Here is a 26,871-nt window from a genome sequence, read left to right as displayed (position 1 = left end):
TATACAATTTTTAAAGTTCACTTTCCACTTACAATCATTACAAAATAGTGGCTATATAACCCCATGTTGCATAATGCATCTTTAACACTTTATTTTATTTTATTTTATTTTGTCTTTTGTTGTTGTTGTTGTTGCTATTTCTTGGGCCGCTCCCGCGGCATATGGAGGTTCCCAGGCTAGGGGTCTAATCAGAGCTGCAGCCACTGGCCTACGCCAGAGCCACAGCAACGCGGGATCCGAGCCGCATCTGCAACCTACACCACAGCTCACGGCAACGCCGGATCGTTAACCCAGTGAGCAAGGGCAGGGACGGAACCCGCAACCTCATGGTTCCTAGTCGAATTCGTTAACCACTGCGCCACAATGGGAACTCCGCATAATGCATCTTTGAGCCTATCTTACACCCAATAATTTGTACCTTCCATTCACCCTCCCCTATATTGCCCCTCCATATTAGTATCACTATTTTTTGTATCTGTGGGCCAGCTTCTTTTTGGTTTTATTCAAAACTTTGTTGTATTTTTTATTTAACACATATAAGTGATATACAATATTTTCTTTCTTTGTCTGACTTATTTCACTTAGCATAATGCCCCCTTAGTCCACCCATGTTGCTGCAAATGGCAAAATTTTGTTCTTTTTTATGGCTGAGTAGTATTTCCATACATATATACATACAAATATATATACACTTAATACTAGTATTCATATATATATACATATACACACACACATATACACACATACATATGTATCTATCACATCTTCTTTATCTATTCCTCTGTCAGTAGACACTTGGATTGCTTCCATATCTTGGCTATTGAAGACAATGCTGCTAGGAACATTGGGGCGCATGTATCTTTTCAAATTATTGTTTTTAGTTTTTTCAGATATATACCCAGAAGGATCCTTAGCCCACTGAGTGAGGCCAGGGATTGAACTTGCATCCTCACATGGTAATTCTATTTTCAGTTTTTTGAGAAATGTCCTACTGCTTTCTATTTTGTATCCCAACCAAAAGGTGATATTTCATTGTGGTTTTGATTTGCATTTCCCTGATGATTAGCAGTGATGAACATCTTCTGCGTGCCTGTTGGCCATCTGTATTTCCTTTTTGGAAAAATGTCTATTTAGTTATTCTAACCATTTTTAATTGTTCTTTTTTTGAAGTTGAGTTGTATGAGCTGTTTATATATGTTGGATATTAATCCTTTATTGATCATATCCTTTGCAAATATTTTCTCCCATTCAGTTGGCTGCCTTTTGTTTTGTAGATGGTTTCCTTTGCTAGTGCAAAAACTTTTAAGTTTAATTAGATCCGATTTATTTATATTTGCTTTTATTTCCTTACTTTAGGAAATGTATCCAAAAAAATATTCCTGGATTTATGTCAAAGAGTGTTCTGCCTATGTTCTCCTCCATGAGTTTTCTAGTACCCGGACTTAAATTTAAGCTTTTACTCCATTTTGGGTTAATTTTTGTATGTGGAATTAGAGAATGTTCTAATTTCATTCTTTTACATGTAGCTATCCAGTTTTCCCCATACCACTTATTGAAGAGATCTTCTCCATTGTATATTTTTTTTAAAAATTATTAATCCATTGTATATTCTTAAAGCCTCATTCAGTTCTTGATTATCAACTTCTTCCTTCTATAGTTATCTTCACTGCTTTATGTAAGCAAAGTAATTTATCCATATGCTCCCTTTCCGCTTATATCATGTCATGAACTGTAATCAAACTTAACAAAAGAAGATTTGTATTTATAAAATTATTGAAACTGTAAGTCATTTTTTAAAGTTTCATAGATTTCTATATATCATTTTTCTTTAAGGTTTATCCATGTTTTTGTTTTTATTAATGGTTAATTAATAGCTTAACCAGTTATTAATTAGCTTTTGAAAAACCTACGCAGATATGCGTGTGCATTTCCAGAAGTGGAAAATAGCAATTTTTAATAAATACTATAGTTAAAATTGGCACTGATCTTTATATCTGAGATGGAACATTCTATTTGTTGGTTTTAATAGTCATTTTAAATCATTGTTACAAACAGAGCTTATTGTCTCTTATAACTCTTGTGTTTTGCATTAAAATTTGTTTGTATTACAACTAAAATTTATTTCATCCAGCTCTGTCATTTTGTAATCAAACTGTTTATAAATATACTTGTACTATGATACTTTATAAGTCCAATAGGTAATATATACTTATGGAAAATATTAAATGACACTGGCTTATTTATTGGTTGGCTTTCCTCCCATTACTATCTGCCATTTGCCAAGTTTCTCTATCTATGGACAGGTTTTGATACTAGTTTTCCATTTTGTGAAGCTATTGGATGCATTTTAGGCATATTTAACTTCCTTTTAAATACAAATAATAGAATCCACACCATAAGAAAATTAAAGCTAACAATCATACAAAGACCTTATTAAATCCAAATCTTCACTTATTCTGCATATAGTGGAGCATCTGAAACATGGCAGGGTAAAAACATACAATCATACTCATTGGTCTCATTTTACCAAACTCAGATGAGCCCTTAATTGTACTTGGCAAACATACACTTTTTACATGGTCCAGTCACTTTCTCAATCTCTAAGGTGACTATTTCATCCCTCCCTATGCTCCATAAATTTCCAAAAATTTTCCTTCACTCTCAGCTGATGACTTTATTACTCATTTATGTGATAGATATCATTCTTTCTTGTCTACATAGGCTAGAATCTAATAAATCTTCTCTTTTTCTACTAACTAACAGTTCTCTCTCTATTGGATTGTTTTCATGATGTTAACTCTGTTATTTAAAACACGGTTATACAAACAACCAATCTCTCTTGATGCAGGTTCCTCTTTAACTGTTCTTCATTTGTCTCCTTCATTTACAATGAATTTATTTCACTAAGTTCACCTTCCTTGTCTGTCTTGAATTTAGTTATATATGGTAAATATAATTAAATTTATTACTTACATTATAAATTAATATAATATATAATTAGATTTGGTGAACATCGGAAAAGAAGACAATTCTGATATCAAGCTGATTTGCTATATTAATCATGATATTTCAGTATTTTATATCCTTAATTACTATGTTGTGTTTGTTTGATATTTATTTCTTCAGTAAAGAGGTGAAACAATGCCTGTTATTATTCTCCTTGTATTTTCTGAAGGTTTTGCTTCATAGTGTTTGACTCTGGGTTCTTTTCTCAGAGTTATTTATAATGATGCTCTTAATTATATCTCTATCATACTGTATTAGTTTTCTAGCACTGCCATATCAAAGCACCACAAACAGTAGATTAAACAGAAGAAATTCATTTTCCACAGTTCTGGAGGCCAGAACTTTGAGATTAAGCAGATTTCATTTGTTCTGAGGCCTCTCTCCTTGGCTTGCAGAAGGCCAACTTCTTCTGCCTTCATATGGTCTTTCTGCCTGTGTCCTTATCTCCTCTTCTTAAAAGGAGACCAATCCTATTGGATTAGGGCCTACTCTAATGAACTCAATTAATTTGACTATCTCTTTAAAAGCCCTATCTACCAATAACAGTCACATTCTAAGATACTTGGCGGGGGGATAGGACTTCAACATATGAATTTGGAGAGGGTACAGTTCAGTCCATAACATATGCTTTTCAAATTAAAATTGTCCTTCTTTGTGTGTTTCATGTAATCATAAAACTCACTTTGTCCATGTTAGGATCTCATGTCCTACTACATTTTGGAGCCTTTTTTTTAAAGCTATACTTATGTAACTTATTTTAAAACATTGCTTGTTATTATTCCCCCAATTATAAAATCTATAAAGTCATAGGAAACTGGGAAATAGAGAAAACTAAAATTATGATGACAATATTATCCATAATTCCAGAAACATATTAATGTTAAACACATACTTTCTCTTATATAAACTCATGTGTGTGCATACACATAAACACAAATACAAATTTGAAATCATAGTGAAAATTTAATGTAATTCTATATGACAATAATATTCCTGATAGTTTAGATTTTCTACTTGTACATTAAACGAGCATAATTCATAGAATATATATTTACTTTTGCTTTCCTGTCACTGAATAAATATTGAACAGGCATTAGGATCTTCTCAGAATTCTCAGTAATAAAAAATACACTCAGTAATACATCCTCATAAAATACTGTTCCATTTTGATAATTATTATGTCCAGTGTCACGTAATATCAAAACTCTTAAATTGTTTAAATGTTAACTGAGGGGCTTCCTCAGGAAGTAGTAGAAATATAACAATATTTTTAGTCTACATTTCCCAACCTAAGCTTCTACCTCTCATTTTTCATTATGATACAGTTCCTGACCAGTTCATGGGAGAGTGATTCAAATGGGGCCCCTTACCACTGCAGGCTCTCCCATGCTATATCCTTTGGTTAGGTGAATGCACTTTCTTCTGGAAGTCACTTACTCTCTCCTCATATGCTAGGAATCCAGCATTTCACATCCAGTTACTCCTTTGCCTATCTGCTCCTCTTGATGATTTATCAGACAAAATGAGAAAGGCAGTAACCTCCCACAAAATTTCTATGTGGTTCATGGATAACTTTGAGATTCTTTGTCTGGACACACTCTGAGAGTAGAGGCTGATCCCAAAACATTAGTGACCCCTGTTCCCTCACTACCAGAATATTGGCCAGTATGTTGCCTATTGCTCTGGATTTCCACAAGTGAAAAACAATACAAAATAAACTGTCACCTCCAAATAATCTTGAGGAAGGAAGCTTTTCTCTTTTGACTCAAGATTAGAGGAAGTGACAACCCACACTTCCTGGTAAGAGGGCTGGAATTTCAGAATACCCAGCATCTCTCATAAAAACAAAAATCCCCAAAACATTCTTCTCATTAATAAAATTCTGTCTCATCCATGTTTATAATCTTTCTGATTATTATGGTAGCAGTCATTGTGGGCACAGTGGTAGGTAGCAAAATATGACAGGAAATACAGATTTTAGCTACGTGTATAATGTTTAACTATTTAGTGAAAATAAATTAAATGTGATAAAATTAACAGCTGCTAATACTATAGGATGGAATATATCTGTTCATCATTTAGTATTTGTTCTTAAGTGCATTTTAAAATTTTCTCAATAATATAGAAATAAAAGGTTGTTAGCTCAGGTCAGCATTTCTCCTGCCAACCTATGTTATTTGAAAATGGTTTAATAAAACTGCCTTTATCCCCACACTAAGCTCATGATTTTGGTAACACAAAGGAGAGTTTACAATAGTAATCATGTTATTAAAAATTTATAGATAGATTTTTAAATTTTTTTCTTTTTTATTTCTCTTCCTCTCAAGACTTCAGCTAAAAAAAAAAAAAAAAGAGGACAGTATGATAGTTATACCTCTACTCCTTATCTTTTACAATATTCCAAGGCACTGAAGATGCCATATAAACTCTTTTTGACAGTATCATTCTTTCTCACTTTAATTCATAAGACTGAAATTATGTCAGCATCTTTCTAAAATATTGGCAAGCTTTTCACCATACCCTGGGATAAATTATCCTATTCTATGTTGTATTATGCCACACTATTTTAATTTTTTTATTAAATCCAAAATTATAATTGAGCATATATACTGTACCTAATACTATTCTATGTCTGAGAATATAGAAGTAAAACCAATGTAAATTAAATTAATTAAAGCTAGAAATCATACAGTCTAACAGGTAGTATGAAGTGCCCCTTACAGTTGGGTAGTCATATCTAGAGATACTTGACATTAATACTGAGACTTAGCTGCAAATAATGTATTTCAATTTAAGTTCCTGGGAGCAGTGACCCTTGACAAAAAGATAAGAACTCAGATATTAGGAACATTTGGGGGCTGTGTTATGGATATAACTTTTGTGTGTATCCGTGTGTGTGTGTGTGTGTGTGTGTGTGTGTGTGTAGTGGGCAAGGGGTTGGTTCCAAGGTCCCATGAAGCAGGACTTACAACTTTACTGATTCAATGCTGGAAAGATAACCTGCTATCCTGTTTCAATGTTGCAAAGTTAATTTCATAATTTGGCTCTGTCAAGCACACACAAGATAAAGCCAGTTGAAGTCCTGGCTGATTATTCTAGTAAAGATACAGTGAGTCATTTTTAGATTCAGAGACTTTATAGAAAAAAATTAGCAACAGATGCCAGCTTCCCATGATCTTTGTCCCAATATCAAAAAAGATGACACTGAAACAAAAGGGCCAAATGACTACAACGTGTCTAGTGGGATTCTGTGTTGCTGAGGAGCTTATACTTGACTGAAGCTGAGCAGTTTTATGTGTTAAAGCTTTATTCTGAGTGTGGAGTTCCGGAAGCCTCCTATCTCATAAGAACCCAGGAAGTGAAGAGAAACTGAGAGGAGGTGGAGGGGAGTGAGCAAGAGATGGCCTTGGAGAAGATCTTTCTTTATATGTCTTTATATGTCTTCTATCCTCTTATAAGAGTATCACCAGGCATACGCCAAGATTCAGACTAGCTGTGAATATGTGCACATTTTCTAAAGTGCTGTGAGGCATAAACAAAACTTTTGGAAGTCATTGAAAATGCTTAATGCGTTCCTTTTTCATTTTTTCCCTATAGATATTTCCAACATGCACTATAAAAGAAATTAATCAACTGTCATTACTGTGTGCTATGTCAGTTTTAAGCAACTTTCAGATAAGCTAAAAGATGATATAAAATAGCATTATTCCTAGCACTCCACTTTATTAAATTTCATTGGTAATAGACTACCCTCAGCCATTCTTCAGAAGGATTTGGGTATTAAGCTGCACTCCAGGGATCACCTTTTCACTTATTCCACTGAATAACACTTGTCTCTTGCCTACCATATTAACCTGGGTTGCCACTACTATGCCTCAAACGTAATTCCTAAAAATGACTAGTGAGACCCCTAAGAAGTAGTTTTCCCCTAAGAAATATTTGCTAGTCTGATTAGCCAATATTTCATTTTTTTGCCTCTTTTTAAAGAATAAGTAGTGTTTCAGTATTTAATGTATAATCCAAAACCAGCTCTTAATCATAGATTTTAGTGCCTATTAGTCTAGTATTTGCTGCTATAGTTAAAAAAAAAACTGTAAACCTAAATAAAATTGAATCATGCAATTATGCACAATGCATATTGTAAGGATGGTTAATGGACTCTATCATTTTGGTGCTAGAAGCTGTTTTCTCCTCATAAATCCTATTCTTAGATTCCATCCACACTACTAACCAGAAACAGGAATTTAGAATAGAGGAATAGAGCATCGTAAACAATTTCTTACGCTTTCAAAATCAAGATCATTGGCTATTGACCAATGAAAAATCACCAAACAATAGTAGGGGAGGAGAAGGAAAAGGAAAAGGAGAAATAGGGAGAAGGGGAACATATAACTAGCACAACAGGAATAATCACTCAGATTTAATTAGATATTTTGCCATATTTTTTATTCCAGTATTTGTTAAAGAATATTATTATAAGAGAAGTTGAAGTCTCTTGAATACCTTTACAATCTCATTTCTCACTCTTGCTCCACTAAAGTGAACATTATTTCAGTTTTGTGATACCTCCTGCCCTTGTTAAAGTTTGCTGTGTAAGTATCCATAAATTTTCTTTTTATGTATTACTAATACTTACATTTTTGTAATCTTACAAATACCTTCATTACAATAAGTATTAATAAGCTCCTCTTTAGTTGTCTACTTTGTCAATGAATTTGCTAATCTTGCCTATTTTTTTAATTTTTGTAAAAATTTTAGGATGAGTTTGATCAAATAATATGATTTGATGAATAGATTTGCTTGGCCCAAGCTGGCACATTTACAATACTGAGTTGTGCCACCCACAAACATAATATATGTCTTCACTTATGTAGCATTCTTTTGGTTTTTACAAGCCTTATAAACTATTTTCCATAAATATATTACATTTCCTTTTAGAGAAATAGTGTAGTATTCCTTACTCTGGTTGTTGACTTTTAATTCACTTTCTTTTTTTTAATTTTTGCTTTATTTTCTCAAAATATGCATATAGTAAACTTAAGTGTTTTAAAATTATCCTAAAACCCCTTCTAAGAACTAAGTCAACATGACAAGAAAAAGATATACTCATTTCATCTTTTAAAAATGAGTCAACAAGAATACCCACAAATCTGAAAATAAGAATGAGGTTGACCCAACCAACCAAAGCAGCAGCAAGAGAATGACAGCTGCTGGTGGGAGTGGCAGAGTGAAAATAAAATACAAAAATACCCTTAAATCATGTAAATAATCCCCCCCCAAAAGCCAAAAAGGAAACTGATAGATAAAATGAGAATGACCAGTGAAACTGGGAAAATTCCTCACAGAGATGGAGTAATTGCAATGCAAAAGCCTGTGAGCAGATACAGAAGATTAAATATTGCTCTTTCAGCCTATTTCACTGAGAATTTCGGATACATCAGGCTAATACACTCTTACAAAAGGAAACAACTCACACAGAAACCAAATACTAATTACAGAATTGAAACTGAGCTGAACAAAACCACTGGTTCTATTCGGATAGTGTAGGAGGGTATCTCAGGTAGCAAATGCTCAAAAAATCCATCAAGTTTGAAAATGTGCCCCAGCTAAAAACCCTGGAAAACGCTCATCATTTAAACATAGAATACTACAAATATGAATATATGAAATAAAATCTAACCCCTTGCAAGTATATTCAAAAAAATAAAAGGTAAAAATAAACCAAACATTTCAATAAATAATGGGAAAACACTAGAAGTGGACAGTAAGAAAGATCAAAAGAGTAATTCAGAACATACAAATGAGGGAAAAGAAATTTTAAAAAATCATATATGCATTGGTAGAGCAGCTAAAAGAGCAGTATAAAGCCTCAGAAATATATATCTAGGAATCCAGAAGGTATAAAACAAGACTTTTCAAATATCAGGAAAGAGTTATTGAGTGGGACTAGTGGAAGGAAATAAAGCAGAAGAGATAACGTAGGAGAAAAGAATGTTTACGGGCAAAACAAAAGATGAAAAAGAGGAATATATAACAATATTAAAGATCAGAAAAACAGGAGAGAAGCATTTAAAAAAAATCAAATAAAAGTGAAAAGTAAATATATTTGAAAATTATAGGATAATAATTTTAAAATATTAAAAACAGGCAATATATCCATAATCCCAAAATATAAAAACAGGCAATATATAAAAACAAATATAAAATACATAAAAATATAAAAACATAAAATATAAAAACCAAAATATAAAAATGGGCAATATATCCATAATCCCATCTGAAACAATAAAAGAACACAGACCAAATAAATAAATAAAATAGAGAAACAATGGTTGTTGTTTTTTTTTTTTTTGCACATTTAAAAATATATCTTCCAAGTTTCTTTGTAGAAACAAACATTGTCTTAAATTATTTCTTACTGGCAGTATGTGAGAAAATCTCTGCCCATTTTTAAAGTCATGCCTGATGGGAAAAACTTGTATTAATTTGCACTTCTTGGTTAATTAAGTTGAAAACTGTATAGTTATCATTAGTTTTCCTCCTTTTGTCTCTTTTACTTTTCTGATAGTATGTCTTTTTTACTAAGATTATTTTTAAAGCAGTTTTATGATCACAACAAAATTGAGAAGGCGCAGATATTCCCCATATATCCCCTGACCACCCACAAATGCATAACCTCACTTTTATCAACATTTCCCAACAGAGTGGTACATTTGTTACAACTGATGAACCTACATTGACACATCATAATCACCTGAAGTCCATAGTTTACATTAAGGTTCACTCTCTATGTTGTACATTCTATGGATTTGGAAAATGTAACCATCATTAAGCTATCATTCAGAGTATTCTCAATGCCCTAAAAAATAATTTTAAAGATTCTCTACATTAGACCACAAAAAGCAGTGCTCTCTGAAAGAAGGAAAGCAAGCCAGAAGAGCCTTGCATGTATCCCAGTTTATTGCCTTGAGAAAGGTTCCCAACCTGGTGCAGAACCCTGTAGACTTCCTGAGTTGAGGAAGCTGAATAAAGCCCCTAGAGAGAACTAAGTACCTATAATTTACAAGAGAAAGTACTAGAGAGGAGAAAGGTGCACAGGGAGAAAATTCTGGCTATCTGCAGCATTCAGCTGACTACAGAGCAGCATGTGCATGTCAGAGAAATAGCTGCAGGTGTAGGGGAAGAACATTCGAGAAGATTAGAGACAACAGTGCCTGGTGCTTACACAGGGCAGTGAATAATACTTGTTCCCATCATCCAGACTGGGAAATTTAAAGATTTATTAAAAGCTCTAAATGGAATGCCTTAGGAGGGTCTTGCCCCAGTAATGAGATAGCCCAGTACTCAGCATTGTTTGAGAACCACCTAAAAAAACCATAAAAGCAAGGCCAAAATAAATCCAACTTTTTTTAGATAACTAATTGAGGCAGTTTAATTTTGCCTCCTAGAACAATGATGAGAAATACTACAGGAATCAGATAATATAGGACCATTATAATTTAAAAATCAAAATGTTTAGCATTCAATCACAGAACTCAGCATAATAGAAAAAAAGCAAAATATGACTTCTAATGGGGGAAAAAACAATTATTGGATATGGAAAGATAAGAGACAAAGGTTAGAATTTGTGAAAAAGGCATTGAGGTTATTATTATAACTATATTTCATTTGTTCAAAAAAATTAAAATGCTACAGACAAAAACTACAATATCTGAGATGCAAATATACACAATGAGATTAATGTAAAAATATACATTGCACTAGAAAAGGTATGTGGATTTGAAAACAAAACATTAGAAACTGCAAAATGAAACACAAAGATTACCTACAAAAAACATACTAGCCTTATCCTTAATATTGAAGATTGTATGCTTTTACTCTAAGACTGAGACCAAGGCAAGTATATCAGCTTTCATTCTTCCTATTCAATATTGAATTCATAGTTCCAGCCAGTACAATTAAGAAAGAAAAAGTAGGAGTTCCCATCGTGGTGCAGTGGAAATGGATCTGACTAGGAACCATGAGGTTACAGATTCGATCCTTGGCCTCACTCAGTGGGTTAAGGATCCAGTGTTGCTGATCTGGCATTGCTGTGGCTGTGGTGTAGGCCAGCAGCTGTAGCTCTGATCAGACAGACCCCTAGGCTGGGAACCTCCATATGCTGTGGGTGCAGCCCTAAAAAGAAAAAAAAAAAAAGAAAGAAAGAAAAACAAGATTGGAAAAGAACATGTAATATTTTTCTTATCCACATATTTGACCGAAGGTTTGTTTTTTAATATTTATCTTGTATCCAGAAATTTGGTGAAGTCTAATTTTAAGGATATGGTAGATTTAAAGAGAATTCTCTTTCTTCCTTTTTAAAGCTAATACCTCATATTTTCTTTTCTTTCTACACTGGCTAAAATCCTCACAAATATAAAGAAAAAAGTTTTATTTTGTTCCTGTTTTCAAAAGAGAGCGGTATTAGTCATTATGTTTTAAGTATGATACTTTTAAATAAAATTGGTTATTTTATCAAATCTAACACTCTAAAGTATTTAAAGAGGTAAAATTATATTTGGACTATTTTACAAATTTTGTGTTTTGAATCTCTACTCATCATGTTCATTTTCCTGATTTTCATTCCGCTATTGATTTCCCTATCACTAATAGAACTTTTTTTTTTTTTTTTTTTTGGCCACCCTGTGGCATATGGTGTTCCCAGGCCAGGGATCAGATTTGAGCTGCAGGCATGACCTAAGCCACTGCTGCAGCATCACCAGAAGCCTAACCCACTGTGCCAGGCTTGGGATCGAATCTACATCACAGTACTCCCAAGACACCACTAATTTCATTGTATCACAATGGGAACTCCTGATAGAAAAAAAAATTATATTACCTTTCCTCCTTTATAATTTCAGATACCATATATCATATTTTGTGTACTTATATACCAAATATTTTTTACCTCTTTATAAAAATAGATCACTCTTAATTGTACAACTCTTTGAATTTTTGCAAAGTGAGCATGCCATTCCTTTTTTATATCAATCACCTGATTTTTATTTTTAATTTTTTAAATTTTTACTTCGTATTGGAGTATAATTGATTTACAATGTATTTCAGCTGTTCAACAAAGTGATTCAGTTATACATATACACATATTTATTCTTTTTCAGATTCTTTTCCCAGATAGGTCATCACAGAATATTGAATAGAGTTCCCTGTGCTACACAGTAGATCCTCATTGATTATTTTATGTATAGTAGTGTGTATATGTTAATCCCAAACTCATAATTTATCCTTCCTCTTACCTTTCCCCTTTGGTAACTGTAAGTTTGATTTCTAAGTCTATGGGTATATTTCTGTTTTGTAAATAAGTTCATTTGTATTTTTTTTCAGATACAAGTTTCTACACACAAGTGATATTATATGAAATTTGTCTGTTTGACTTACTTCACTCAGTATGACAATCTCTAGGTTCATCCATGTTGCTGCAAATAGCATTATTTCATTCTTTTTTATGGCTAATATTCCATTATATATAGATAGATATAGATACAGATATAGATGTAGACATCACATCTTTATACATTCATCCATTGATGGACATTTAGTTTGCTTCCATATCTTGGGAATTGTTACTATGAACATTGGGGTACATGTATCTTCTCAAAGTGTGGCTTTCTCCAGATATCTGCCCAAGAGTGAGGTTGGATCATATAGTAGTTCTATTTTTTTTTTGTCTTTTGTCCTTTTAGGGCCGCACCCACGGCATATGGAGGTTCCCAGGCTAGGAGTCTAATCAGAGCTGTAGCCACCGGCCTGTGCCAGAGCCACAGCAATGTGGGATCCGAGCCACGTCTACGACCTACACCACAGCTCATGGCAGCGCCAGATCCTTAACCCACTGAGCAAGGCCAGGGATCAAACCCACAACCTCATGGTTCCTAGTCGGATTTGTTTCCGCTGCACCACAAAGGGAAGTCCTATTTTTAGTTTTTAAAGGAACCTTCTTACTCTTCACAGTAATTGTACAAATTTACATTCCCACCAAAAATGTAAGTGAGTTCCTTTTTCTCCATATCCTCTTCCAGTATTTCTTGTTTATAGACTTTTCGATGATGGCCATTCTGACTGGTATGAGGTGATACCTCATTGTAGTTTTGATTTACAGTTCTCTAATAATTAGTGATGTTAAATATCTTTTCGTGTTACTTTTGGCTATCCGTATGTCTTCTTTGGAGAAATGTCTAGATCTTCTGCCCATTTTTTGATTGGTTTGTTTGTCTTTTAATATTGAGCTGTATGAGTTTTATTTATGTATTTATTTATTTAAATTTGTTATTTTAGGGCCGCACCCATAGCATATAGAAATTCCCAGGCTAGGGGTCGAATCAGAGCTACAGCTGCCAGCCTACCCACAGCCACAGCAATGCCAGATCCAAGCTGCCTCTGTGACCTACACTGCAGCTCACAGCAATGCCAGATCCTCAACCTATGGTGTGAGGCTAGGGATCAAACCCACATCCTCATGGGTACTAGTTGAGTTTGTTACCACTGAGCCACAATGGGAACTCCTGTATGAGTTGTTTATATATTTTAGTGGTTAATCCCTTGTTGGTTGCTTCATTTGCAAAGATTTTCTCACATTAGCTAATAACCTTACGGGGATGTTGTTTGTCACTTTTCCTTGTTGCTTTTAATATTTTCTCCTTGTCTTTAATATTTGTCAGTTTGATTAATATGTTTCTCAGCATGGTCCTCATTTGCCTTTTACTTTATAGAACTCTGGAGTATGCCATTCTTAACTATTCTCCAGGATGAGAAGCAAAACATCACAAACATCTCAGAAAAATCTCTGGTGCTCCCTGCCAATCACCACCACTAGCTGCATAAACTTTCTTTGTGGCACATTAGGTGATTTCCTTAGCTCTTTCTCCCAGTTTGACAATTTTCTGTTTACCTCTTTCAATTGTGTTTTCAGTTCTATTATTATACATATACTACTTACAAGTTCTCTACTTTTTCAAATTTTTTTCTTTTCTTTCTTTGTTAGCATTTTAAGAATTTTAAACATATATTTAGTAATTTCTTTTTTATTCTTTTTTTTTAGTTTTTAATATCAGTTTCTGTTTCTTGCATCTACTCTCTTGGAGACTCAGTTCCCATGATTTATAATTGAATTTTAACAGGTAATTTCCATCAAACATTTTTTGTTAACATCTGATTATATTCTTTCAATTTCCTTATTTATGACAGGGATATGTAGCTTTGAATGCTCTCAGAAAAATTGTAGATAAATATTGTAAATTTAAAAGTTAGGCATAAATGTGTTTTTCTCCAAGGCTTTGATTTTCCCAGCTACCCTTGTTTACCTTTAAAGACTAGACAGGACAGAAATATTATGTCCACATCTTTGTTTGTGTGTAGAATTTTTTAGTTCATTTTTAGTGGGTGGAAAATTTCTGTGAAAGGACTTTCAAGTAGTATTTTATGTGTGGTTAGAAAGTAGAGTTTAACCACCTTCAACAGCATAAGGCCATCTTCCTTGTCTTCCTTTGTAGATTAGAAGGCTAGGCTTCAGCTTCTAAAGTCTAAGTATAGAAAGCACCATGATTTATAATCATAAAACCATCAGCTCACATCATATTGATTTTTATTATTCTTTGTGCTCCTTGAATTTTCCTCTCATTCATATGTGTTTGATTAGATATTATTTTTAGAGTTTCATTTTATCTATGATCTCATGTTTGGAGCAGAAGAGAAATTATCTAAATCAGATTAGATCATTGTCCTTATAATAAAAGAAAGTAGTGTAAACAATCAACTAAGTTGTCCTAGTAAAGAAAATAGGCAGAGCCTCCTTGTCTGCCAAGTTCCTGGGCCAGGGATTGAATCCTTTAATCCACTGGGCTGGGCCGGGGGTCAAACCCACACCTCCACAGTGACTCAAGCTGCTGCAGTCAGATTCTTAACCCACTGCACCTCAGCAGGAACTCTTTGTGCCTCCTTTACTGTAGTTTTCTCATCTTCAATACTTATGTCCCGTCTTCTCTTTTCCACATTTCTCCACTAGCCTGTTTTCTTTCCCAAAACTCCCAGAGACCTAATCTCATCACTCATATGATGTGGCAGTACTACAATTCACTCACTTTTCTCCAAATGCTGAAATGCTTTCTTAATCTTTAATTTAAATAAATATAATTACTGAAAATATAATTCCTATAAATTTAGGAAAATTAATTCATAATACATAGCTCTACTTTTAAATTATTTTTAAATATTGTATTTTAATAACCTGCTCTGGAAGAGATACTTGCTCTGTTAGAGGAAAGAAAAAAAAATACAAAACCAACAGGAAAATCTAACATGCTCTAAAAGATTTATAATTCAAAGATGAGAAGAAATTTGTTGGAAAATCATTCACACACAAGTGTAAGGAGACATAAAGCTATCGTGAAAGCCGTGGCTTTGCCACAAACTTTGGTTAGCTGGACTAGCACTTTATTAGATATCTTAGACCATATTAAGAGCTATTAGTCAAGAAAGACTGCAATCATTCCGATACCTCTTTCAGATTTTTGTTTTTATTTCCTTTTTCTTGTTTCTTCTCTATAGTCAAATATTTTCCATTTCTAATTTCTTCACACTCTATGTTTCAAAGCACTCTATGTTTATTAAAAGTGAAGCACAGCATTGTGAATGTACTAAATGCCACTGACTTGAGCACTTTAAAATGGCCAATTTTATGTTGTGTGAATTTCACTACAGTAAAAAAAGTGAGACTTTTCTCTCCACCAGTATTGATAGAGCAGAACCAATTAATTTCTACTTACACACTGAGTTCACTCCTGACCTAGGTCTTGCTTAAGTTCCAATATGGAAATATGACATTTGAGGGATTTTGCCTGGCATCTCCTAATTTTTGTTCCCAGTTTCCCATGAATATGTACATTCTATTGAGTTGGAAGAGACTGCCTACCTAGTGCTTGCTCTTTCCACCAGCTTACCTCCTACTCACTTTTTAACCTCTACAATCTGGCTTTCATCTGTGCAATTCTGGGACAGCTCCTTCTAATGATAGTTTCCTATTGTTTGACAAATCCAGTGGATATTTTTTTACCTTACCTTTTCTGCAGTATTGAAAATGGAGATAATCTTCCTCTTGAATATCTCATAATTTTTGAATGGCCTCATCTGATTCTCCTCCCACTCTCATTCTTTAGTATAATTTGTTCTAATATTTCTACCTGTCTTTTTGATGTGGAACTTTAGCGTCATTTAGTTAACAGACCTCTTCTGGTTCTACATGCATCCTTTAAGCTCACACATCACTTCTAGGAACACCTATTGTTCTGCTAAACCTCAAACTAATGTGGTAAACTCTGTGCAATCTGTACTGCTACCAACAGGCTACTGAATGCCTTTAGATGAAATTACTCTGTTTTAAAGGGTGCCAATTACATCTCTTCTAATCTCAACTGTGCTCCTGGTTATTCTATATCTTCAACCAACTGCCTATCTTCATTCTCCAGATCAAACATTCTGAATCTCAAACACTTCAGCAAAATTCAGGTAATGTAAATTCCATGAGAAAAAGGTCATATTAGCCATTCCATAAATATATCTACTGAATGAATTAATGAATGACAACCTGTGTTTTACTTATATAATGGAATATATGTTTTTATTTAGCACATAAAAATGTTTCCTTCTTTATATTTGTTACATAATAATAAGACACTCTGTACACATTTATTCAATGATTCATGTATGCAGTAGGTAAATTTTTAAAATGATTTTTATTTTTTCCATCATAGCTGGTTTACAGTGTTCTGTCAATTGCAGTAGGTAAATTTTGTGTTACAAAATAGTCTATTCATTCTTCCTTGCTTCTGTCAGTAAGCCTTAACTGAGATGCAGCCTAATTACTACTGACAGTTGCTCCTTAGAATGTATAAAAGCTCCATTTAAACCAATGATGATGTTTTTTATTCTGGTATAACTTTTTCAAATGAAAATTACTGCTACTAAACATAATAGTTAAGGAAAGAAGAAATGTAATCATTTCTGGGCACTGAATTAAGCAGCGAGTAATAATACAGTTATTTTGAAAGAAAACAATTTGTACCTGCATATTTTCATTTGTCTATATAAAAATATCTTTTAAAAATTATTCAAAGATTACATTTAGTATCTTATAAATATATGTTTTATTATAAAAGAATATAAGTTCTCTCAATTCAGTTACAGTTAAAACAAAATATTTTATAAAATGTCATAAATTAGAAGATTTTTACCCAACTCATTATCAACACTACATGGTAATCAAGATAGTGAAGTTAATAGTTCTATTCTCTCAGTCTTTTTCACCTAATTTTAAATTAACATAGGTTTATTTCACCTTATTTTTACTGCAAAAGTTTACCTTTACTATTAACTTATATTAAAGCAGTTTTCTATTTCTTAGCCATTATTGGAACACAGTACATTTCTTTTGTAGCTGATTCAAATATTTTGACTTTAAAGCCATTCTATTTTCTCCACTACTTTTCTGAATAAATTATTTGTACCTGCATGTGTCTTCTTTTTTCTTTTTCTCTTATACCACTGAAATTAATTAAAAGAAAAATAGACATGCTTTTAAGTGTTCTCTCTCTCTCTTTTTTTTTTTTTGGCTTTTTTGTCTTCTTAGGGCCATACCCACAGCACATGGAGGTTCCCAGCTAAAGATCAAATCAGAGCTGTAGCCACCGGCCTACACCACAGCCACAGCAGAGCTGGATCTGAGCCACGTCTGCAGCCTTCACCACAGCTCACAGCAATGCTGGATCCTTAACCCACTGAGCGAGGTCAGGGATCGAACTTGTATCCTCATGGATGCTAGTCAGGTTTGTTAACCACTGAGCAACAACGGGAACTCCTTAGTATTCTCTGTATAGTCAATCTATCCTTACTAGCCGGGGTCTGGAGGCTGAAATTTGGTTCAGAGCTTCTGCAAAACATGAAGAAAGAAACATGGCAACACCAGGACAAAAGCCTCTCTCAAGAAGCATCACTAATTTTTCTTTCCAGGAGACTGGTTTATTCTCATACTAACAGCTTTTTTGACCAAGTCTTCTTAGAAACCCTTTTTATTATTGACAAGTAAAGTAGTGAATTCAGGATAACAATCAGTTAGAAGGATACAAATGCAAATATTATTTCACTATTTAGAACAACAAGAAATACTTGATAAAAAGAAAAACATTAAAAATTGATATCCATGTCTCTATTTTAGGGAGTCTTTATTTCCTCTTATTTCGCAAACATTCAGAAAAAAATTTGTCACTAAGATCACCCTGAATTTCCTACTCAGTTGCAATTCCATAATACTGTATTCTTGATCGTTTTTGCATGAAATTAAGCAGGATGCTTCTGTATTTTACAAATACACTTGTACTATAAAGATCTATGTCTACCCCAAAACTCTTCAACAGCATTTACTTCCTAGGACAACTTTGATAAAATTCCATTTTGGCAGACTTGTTCCACAAAGTTATGTTATCAAAAAGAGAGGTTTGTTCAGACATATAAATATTCTTGAAAGCACAAATACAAACTACAGTAATGTAAACTTTTTTAAAAATTAAAAGAGTAATTATATGGAGTTCCCATCATGGCACAGTGGTTAACAAATCCGACTAGGAACCATGATCCTGTGTTGCTGGGGCTCTGGCATAGGCCTGTGGCTACTGATCCGATTCGACCCCTAGCCTGGGAACCTCCATATGCCATGGGAGGGGCTCAAGAAAAGGCAAAAAGACCAAAAAAAAATTAAAAGAGTAATTATAGATTCAAATTCTAGCTTCAGCATTTAGTACTTGCATGGGTTTGCCAAATTATTTGACTCCCACAAACTTCATTGGGATGCCATCTGTTGTGCAGCCTTGAAAGTTATGAATGGCAGCCCAAGGGTGGAGGGGGAACAAAATGTTTTTATCAATTGAATGTGAAGGCAAAACCTTGTTATTGTGTCCTTTTTTGGGAGGTGGAGAGGAAAGTTAAATTATTTCATCTATGGAAGGTATTTAGAAGAGTTTCTTGAACACAACACTTTCCCAATCCTTAGGGATATCAATGTTAATAGTTTTAACTGCACAACTACTTTTAAAATATTTAAACCGTAGTATCTTATATTTCACAAACTCCAGTTAATCCATTATCTGCTGCCATTGATTTTAACTGCTCTCTATCAGAAGTAGAATTAAAATTTGTCCTGTAACCTATTTTAATGTCAAAATAGAAAAATTGGTAGTCTACTCATTATGCAGGAGTTTGTAAAAAAAAATTTTCTATCATATATGGAATAAGTAATCATACTATGATATTTGTGAATCAGAATCTGATTATTTATTTTCACTTTATCTGACAATATCTTTTTCCAATAACACTTTATACTTTCAAACCCCTTTGGAACAGAGTATATAGTGACACAACAGAAATCTGCTAAGCACTGCTTCATTATTCTGAAATAATTCATCATAATTAACACATAATTTCAATAATTAACTTACCTTGCTCTGCTTCAGTCTCTTCTTGAGTATTTTATGTTGGAGATGAAATGATATGGTCCATAGAGGAAACTTTTACTGAAGACAAATTTAATTTCAGATCAAGAAAAGAAAGACAAAAGAAAAGTCACAAAGTCAACCATTAAGTGTGGAGTTACCCTGTGTCCTTTTGTGCTCCTTAGTTGTCTTTCAAAAGTGTGAGACTGAAAGGAGGTTTGGGGATCACCTCTGATTTGTAGTATTTGTTCTGAATTATCTCAAATTCTATTTGTTTTCTAGTGCAGTGCTGACATGGTTTGATGGCTGTAGGTTTCTTGTCATTGTCCCCACATGATCCCTTTCCTTATCTGCTCTTGCCAGATTGTGACCATTTAAGAAAAGACTTCTTTACTGGTTTATCAACCTTATTTCCATAGCTTTTTATTTCCCAGTGTCAAAAAGTATTATGTACATTAAAAAAAGTTCACTCATCCATGCCAGGCAATTGTAAGTAGAATTGTATTTTAAGTGAGACAGCAAACAAAACTGACCTTGGTAAGCTTCACGGTTTGTCAGAAATATGACCATTTCTTCGAGTTTTATATGGAAGATGCAAGAGCTAAGCTTAAGGAAAGTGGGCTATTTTATGGAGAGGAGCACAACTATTTCTTAAATATCATGCCATTGTGTCCTCTTCAGCAAATGACAGCCTGCTATTTCATTTGTACAAAATGACTGGAATCCAGTATTCTGTTAAATTCTGCATATGTGATTTCCAAAGTGTGTTCCCCTGAGGAATAGCAGCAGCACCATCACAGAACTACTTAGGAATTCAAATTCCACTTCCCAGAACTATGGAGTCAGAAACTGGGTGGGGCTCAGAAATCCAGTCAGTTTTAAACAGGCTTCCTAGTGATTCCGAAGGCAGTCAAGTTTGAGAACCCCTAGAAGCAGTAAGCAAACCTTCAGCTATAAGCACAAGTGAGATGAGTTTCTGTTTTGTCATGTATTTCTAGAACTTCCCTAGTCATGAAATTCATCATGTGAAAATTAATTAATTATCACTAAAAGCAGAAAACTAGAAAATGAAAAGCTTACATATTTGAAGCCCATCAATTCAAACACTTACTGTCGGTGGAGAATGGGTGACTGAAGTGAAAAAATGCATATAGTAAACAGTAAAACCAAACCAACAGCAAAAGTCAGACAGGAAAGAACCCCAGTCCCAAATCTTGCAATAATCCCTTTGCCTCACTGATAGTCAAAAACAGTTCCAGTGACCTGTTACCAAAGAAGGCAAGAATTCCAGATGCACATGTTAGGGATTTACTCAACAGTGCAGCTTATGTAAACAGTGAACCATTTGCTTCCATTAAAAAAAAAAAAAGTACTATCCAGAAATTTCTTGAGAAAATATTGCCAGATTGGGTAATAGCTTTATGAATAAGACTGGAAAGTAGAGGGCTCTATGGAACTTAAAAGTCAAGACAGAATCAGGGAGTTGGAAAAAATGCATTTTGTCTTCAGTCATTCACATAACAGCAGTTTTATTTTAAAAGGTTTCATGCTGAAACTAGTAAGCTCTGAAAAGAGAAACAGTGAGAATCCCCATTTTGAAATGAGCTGAGTAGGAGTGTAAATATTGCCAAGTGGGCTGGCTGCATCTCAAGATCCTTGTAAAAATAAGTTATGGTGAACTCAGGCCTGAGTCAAAGGCTACAACCACAGAGGGCAGGATAACGGCTGAGTGCTGAGGGTCACATTCCATTCCCATTGCTATGAAAATAGAAAGCAAATATGAAGAATGAAGCTTTGGTGCAGACAGAGAATGGTGAGCAATTCAGTCACAGAATGGAAGGTTTGCTCTTTTCTCATCACGAAAGGATATATGAAAGTTTATCTTTTTATTCAGTTTCATAGAACATGCATGCTAATAACATCATGATAATACCCTTGTCCTGTGTAATCGGTTTTTATGGAAATGAATACAAACAATGAGAGTGAATCACTTACAATATTAAAATGTTATTTCCTTGTAATATGTAGTTTACAAGGCAGAAGTTCCTTTGATCTTGAATGGCCAAATTTTAAAAATAAGTTTTAATTTGAAGCAGTTCCCGTTGTGGCACAGAGGAAATGAAATCCGACTAGGAACCATGAGGTTTTGGGTTCTATCCCTGGCCTCGCTCAGTGGTTTAAGGATCCGGCGTTGCTGTGAGCTGTGGTGAAGTTTGCAGATGCGGCCCAGATCTGGCCTTGCTGTGGCTCTGGTGGAGGCCGGTGGCTATAGCTCCAATTAGACGCCCAGCCTGGGAACCTCCATATGCCATGGGTGCAGCCCTAAAAAGGACAAAAGAAAAAAAAAACAAAACTTTTAATTTTAAGACCAAACCTAATATGACTTGTAACTTATAATTTTTAATATGTACTAAAGTTTTCAAATCCTCAAGTCACACATAACATTTTTTTCTATATATAGTTCAAAACCAGTTGACTAGCTCAAAATAGTAATGTTCACTTAATGTTTACATACTGTTAAAGCCTGTAATTGCTATTGGCCATTACATTTCCTACTTATTGGTAATTTTCTCCATCAGTCTTGGAGGTTAACTTTCATTGTTTCATGACGGCAATTTAGCTGTGAATCTACATAAAAGAAAACATGTATAGAGCTCAGTACTTGAATATAAGGCATCAGTTACTAATTCCTAATTTGAATGAAATCATTATAAATGATGTTACAATTGGAGAATTATTCACTGCAGGACAATTTTCTATACAGAGAATCTTGAAAATTATAATATTTTAGGACCATAAAGATATCTTACTGAAATATTGGTTAGTGTAATTCCCATTGCATTCATAAGGAAACTGAACTTCAAATCACAGTAATTTGCCCATATCACATAGTGATAGAATTAAGAGCCAGGAGATCATAAACCCTTTGAGGGAACGGCACTTTTTTAAGCCTTAAAATTTTGCAGAGGATGTAGAACAGATCTTTGCACATATAACTGCTAGGTAGTATTTAATAAACAAAATATACTAAAGCATATCGAGCTTTCCTCAAGTTGAAAACTAAGGATAGTGAGGATAATATATGCATGTCTACAAAGTCAAGCCTTAACATTTCATCTCACTAAAATTTAAACTTCTCAAGCATAGGGGTAATATCATATTTTACTGTATGTGTCTCAGAACAAAGCACAGTACCCACTGCATAGTAAATGTTTAATAAAAAATAATTGAATCAGTGAATATAAAATATAATATTTTAGAAGTTCCCATGTGGTGCAATGGGGTTAAGGATCTGGCATTGCCACAACTGTGGTGTGGGTTTAATCTCTGGCCTGGGAACCTCCACATGCCACAGTTGAGGCCAAAAAAAATTCTTTTTAACATATTGGTTGTATTAATTAATATTGATTAATTTTATTATCGATAAAAATATTAATTCACTGAATTAATGAATATAATTAGGTATTATATCTAATATATCTAAAATATATCTCACTTTAAAAGAAAGCAGACTATAAAAACAGATAACCAGGTACAGTTTTATGTATCAACTTGGCAAGACTGTGGTTTCCAGTTATTTAATCAAAACCTAATCTAGGTGTTGGTGTGAGGGTATTTTGTAGATGTAGCTCATACCTATAAGTAAAGGAAAGTAAATGAAATTACTCAGGATAATATGATTGGGCCTCATCCCATCAGTTAAAGACCTTAAGAGCAAAAATTGAGATTTCTTGAAGAAGAAATTCTGCCTCAAGAATACAACATGGAAACTCCTGTCTGAGTTTCCAGCCTGCCAGCCTGCCAGCCTGCCCTACAGATTTTAGCTTTTCCAGCTTGCACAACCACATGAGCCTAGACCTTAATATAATAATAAATATACATACAGAGAGGGAGAGAGGGAGGGAGAGAGTATATATATATATCTATATCTATATATTTGTGATTCTGTTTCTCTGAAGAACTCTAATTTATACACTGAAATTCTCAATTCAAATCGGAAAATATCTGGCACCTCCTCTTATCAGTTTTGTTAGAAAATTACTGTCATTCCTAATATTAGAGTATGGAAACTGTTTACCAACACAAGATTAAAAACCATAAAATAGTTTAATATTTTGCTGACTAGTTGGCCAAAAATGTGTATCTCATTTATTTATTTTCTCTTTCCTGAACAAATCATTCAGACTTTCAGCCAGTGCTTTCTGTTAGATCATGATTTTCACCAAGATAGTAGGCTCCTCTTTAAGCAAATGCAGTTTAAATGTTTCTACTTTGTGAACTACTTTATATTCAATTCCTTGAATGTTATTACCTATATCATATTGTTTGGCTAAAATGTGTCACTGATAAGAAAACAGTGTTTTTAATATGTTGTACCCAAATATTGAAACATCTTAAAATAACTGATTTATTTGTTTATATATTTTAAAAAACAAATGTATAAAAAACCAGGCACCTAATTTGGTTGGTGTACCTTTGCTAAGTGTGTGTTTTGAGAAAAGTTTAACAGAAACCATCTGTTGATGATTCATTCATGATTGAGTCATATAAACCTTTTTTCATTTTTTTACCATTTTGTACCAATGTTCAACAAAATGCCTTCCAAACTTTCTGAATTACCATTTTCCACTGAAAAAAAGTCAGCCAAAGAAGTAAAGAAATAAGTGAATCAGTGAAGCTTTTTCTGCAATTGATATGATCAAGTGAATTTCTTCATTAATCTTTTTTTCCCCCTGTAGTTTCTAAAATATTTTTCCAGCTTTATTGAGAATAATTGGTACGTAGCTTTGTGAAAGTTTAAAGTGTACAAAGTGTTGATTTGATACATTTAAAAATTGCAAAATGGTAGTTCATTTTTTGGCTCAGCGAGTTAAGGACCCAGTGTTGTCTCTGTAAGAAAGCAGGTCTGATCCTTGGCCTCACTCTGGGTTAAGGATCTGGCATTGCCCGAAGCTGCAGTGTAGGTTGAAGATGCAGCTTGGATCCGATGTTGCTGTGGCTGTGGCATAGACCTCGGCTACAGCTCTGATTTGACACCTAGACCAGGGACTTCCATAAGCCTCAAGTGTGGCCACAAAGAGAAAAAAATTGCAAAATGATTACCACCACAGTATTGGCTACCACTTCCATCCCATCATATAGTTGCTATTTCTTTTTTTGTGATGGGAACATTTAAGATCAACTTTTAGCAACATTCAAATCCATGATACAGTGTTATTAGCTATAATCACCATACTGTACGTTATCCCCAAGCTTGTTAATGTTATAGCTGGAAATTTGTATCCTTTGACCAATATCTCCCCATTTCCCCCACCCCTAGCTCCTGGTAACCACCACTCTACTCTCTGTTTCTCTGAGTTTGTCTTTTTAAGATTCCACCTATAAGAGATAACATACAGTACTTGTCTTTCTCTGACTTATTTCACTTAGCGCAATGCCCTCAAGATTTGTCCAAGTTATCACAATAGCAGAATTTCCTTATTTATCATGGCTGAATAATATTTCATTATATCAATAGAAAGATAGATATTTATTCATGCATCCATTGACTGACACTTAGGTTGTTTCAATATTTCAGCTATTGTGAGTAATGCTACAATGAATATAGGAGTTCAGATAGCTCTGCAAGATCCTGATTATAATTTTTTTTTTTCTGCTTTAGGGCCGCACCTGCAGCATATAGAGACTCCCAGGCTAGGGTCAAATCAGAGGTTTAGGTGCTGTCCTACGCCACAGCCCCAGCAATGCAAGATCCAAGCTTCATCTGTGACCTACATCACAGCTCACAGCAATGCCGGATCCTTAACCCACTGAGCAAAGCCAGGGATAGAACTTGCATTCTCATGGATGCTAGTCAGATTCATTAACCGCTTAGCCACGATGGGAACTCCCTGATTTCAGTTCTTTGGATATATATACCCAAATTTGGGCTTGATGGATCATATGATAGTTCTGTTTTTAATTTTTTAGGCATTTTTATACTGTTTTCAGAAGTGATCATACCAACTTACATTCTCAACAACATTGTTCCTTTTCTCCACACTCATGTCAACCCTTGTTATCTCTTTTGTCTATTTAATGACAGCCATTCTAACTGGTGTGAGTGGGTATCTTGTTGTGGTTATGATTTGAATTTCCTTGATGAGTAGTTACAATGAGTGATGAGTAGTGATTTTAAGCACCTTTTCATATACCTGTTTACCATTTGTATCTCTTCTTTGGAAAACTGCCTATTCAGTTCCTCTGCCCATTTCTTAATTGCGTTTTAGGTTTTTTATTATTAAGTTGTATGTGTTTTGTGTATTTTCTCAGTGCTGGCAGATTTCTGTGGGCATGGAGCAACCAGAGCTGGAAGCAGCGCTGGGAGGATATTGAGGCTTCACGGGACCAGGGGCAGGGGTGGAGGTGGAACATGGTGGGGAGGGGGGGTGCAGTTTGAGGATGAAGCTTCAGGAACAGAGGGAAGGAAATAGAAGCCTCAGGGAATAGCAATCGGGAGGTGGCAACAAAAGTAAAAGATTTCAAAACTAAGGCCAGAAGCAGATTTTAGTAAAGGCCAGTTTTAGTATTTAGTTTGGTCAATAATTTGAAGCTGAGGACATTCCTTTTTTATATAATAGATAGATAGATAGAACTAAGAGAAAATCAACAAGGATGTAGAAGAATAAACAACACCATCAACTGACTGGATCTATTTAATATCTATAGAACACTACACTCATCAACAGCAGGATATACAGACTTTTGAGGTGCACATGAAACATTCACCAAAGTAGACCATTCTGGGGGTTATAAAAACTTCCTCAATAAATTGAAAAGAAATTTAATAATACCAAGTACGTCCTTTAACTATAATGGAATTAAGCTATGCAAAAAGATGACAGAAAAAGTCTTCAAACATCTGGAAATTAAATGGCACTATTCTAAATAATTCATGGGTCAGAAAGGAAGTATCAAGAAAAAAAATAGAAAATACTGAGAACTGAATGAAAACAATAATATATCAAAATTTGTGACCCCAGCAGTCCTTAGAGAAAAGCACTAAAGCAATGCTAGAGCAATGGAACAGCTAAAACAATGCCAAGGAAGAAATTTATAAATGCTCATATTAGATCCGAAGTCTGTAGTTAATAATCTAAATTTCCACCTTGAGAAAATAAAATTTAAAAATCTAAATAAACTTGGAGTTCCTGTTTTGGCTCATCCGCTTAAGAACCCAACATAGTCTCTGTGAGGATGGGGATTCAACCCCTGGCCTTGCTCATCTATGCACATGGGTCACAGATATGTCTCAGATCTGGCACTGCTGTGGCTGTGGCTGTGGCTGTGGCTG

Source organism: Phacochoerus africanus, chromosome 10 (genome assembly GCF_016906955.1).
Source record: "Phacochoerus africanus isolate WHEZ1 chromosome 10, ROS_Pafr_v1, whole genome shotgun sequence".
Classification (NCBI taxonomy): domain Eukaryota; kingdom Metazoa; phylum Chordata; class Mammalia; order Artiodactyla; family Suidae; genus Phacochoerus; species Phacochoerus africanus.
This window is presented reverse-complemented; position numbering follows the sequence as displayed.